The 1,777-nt window shown below is 41.6% G+C and overlaps 1 pseudogene; it reads right to left on the bottom strand.

Moving 5' to 3' along the window:
- Nucleotides 1-216: 216 nt before the first annotated feature.
- Nucleotides 217-317, bottom strand: LOC118592676 (annotated as a pseudogene).
- Between the last annotated feature and the right edge of the window lie 1,460 nt (nt 318-1,777).

Below are 1,777 nucleotides of genomic sequence, written 5' to 3'. Positions count from 1 at the left end.
CTCAGGAATTTCAAAAAGTTTGTATTGCATTTGTGTGTGTGTGTGTGTAACACACATGCAGGTGCATGTCTTAGTGTTCATGTGGCTGTCACAGAACAGTTGCTGGAGTTACTGCTATCTTTCTACTCTGTATATCCTGGGGATTGAACTAGAGTCTTCAGATTTGATGGCAAGTAGCTTTAGCTGCTGAGCCTTCTTGTTGGCTCTATATATTTCTGATGTTATTTTCCCCATCTTTCATTTTATCTGATCAAAACTCTTGACTGATAAGAACAGATACTACACTTGATCTTAGCCAAAAGGCCGAGAAAAACAATGACATCATGAGGTTTGCAGGCAAATGGATGGATCTAGAAAAAAAAAAAATTGGCTCGAGAGAGGAGGGATTGTATGAATGAGAGATGTTGAGACCATGATTGGAAAAAGCACAGGGAAAAATAGCCAAACTAGTGGAAACACATGAACTATGAACCAATAGCTGAGGAGCCCCCAACTGGATCAGGCCCTCTGGATAAGTGAGACAGTCAATTAGCTTGAAATGTTTGGGAGTCCCCCAGGCAGTGGGACCTGGACCTGTCCTTAGTGCATGAGCTGGCTTTTTGGAGCCTGGGGCCTATGCTGGGACACTTTGCTCAGCCTGGGAGAAGGGGACTGGACCTGCCTGGAGTGAATCTACCAGGCTGAGCTGAATCCCCAGGGGAGTCCTTGCCCTGGAGGAGATGGGAATGGGGAGTGAATTGGGAGGAGGGGCTGGGGGGAAGAGGGATGACAGGGGATTAAATTAAATTAATTATAAAATTAAAAAAAACAAAAACAACAAAACTCTTGACTGGTATCCACGCTAATTTTTTTAAAAAGATGTGTACCTGAATTTTCACAAGCTGCCACTGATACATTTGTTTCCCTTCTTCATCTTATATAAATTATGTATTCAGTATCTAGGGTGTGTTAGCATCTTGATGGAACATTCTGTATTGTTTGTGAATTCTGCACCTCCTTTATGTGTTCTCACAGTACTGTGAGGCCTTCATTACCATGTTTAGTACTATAATTTTTATCTGCCTAGTACAGGGCATGTCTTAAATATGTTAATGGTTCTAACAAGATATTATTAATAAAATTAATTTTTAGAGCAGACGACATACACTTTTTTGGATATAGGATTTTACTTAATTGTCACATACTAGGAGGTACATGCAGCTTTATGATGATTTTAAAGACTAAAAGGAAACAAACAAGAGAGTCTCCTGAGATCCCCATGGCAACTGCAGCTACTAAGTGTCCAAGTGTGGACATTCTCACACCCACATATGCTTGATTTTGGCGGCCACATCCTTAGTATTTATTATTAACTATTAACTCATACTTGTAGTGGGTACCCATCCCAGCTTTGGCCTGGAAGTTCCAACCCCATTGAGGCTTCGGTAATGGTCATGCCCACAAGGCGGGGCTAAGGGAGGAAGCTGAAGACCCAGGATTGAGAGGAGAGGCCTTGCTTGGTTCTGGGACCCTGGACGCTAGAGGTAGACTGAGCAGAGTTCTCCAGAGAACACTGCCCGACTGTACCATACCTTTCCCAGACCCTGCAACCTATCCCTTCATTTGTAAGTTACCCCACAAAATAAACCTCCCTTTTAACTACGTGGAGTGGCCTTAATAATTTCACCAATACATACTAATTTTCCATAAAGGATAAAGAAAAAGCACTAGAAAAATGAGTAAAACAACACATTTAATTTCATCATTCAATCTATTTCGGCCTTCTGTCAGAACACAA

Source organism: Onychomys torridus, chromosome 10 (genome assembly GCF_903995425.1).
Source record: "Onychomys torridus chromosome 10, mOncTor1.1, whole genome shotgun sequence".
Taxonomy (NCBI): Eukaryota; Metazoa; Chordata; class Mammalia; order Rodentia; family Cricetidae; genus Onychomys; species Onychomys torridus.
This window is presented reverse-complemented; position numbering and strand designations above follow the sequence as displayed.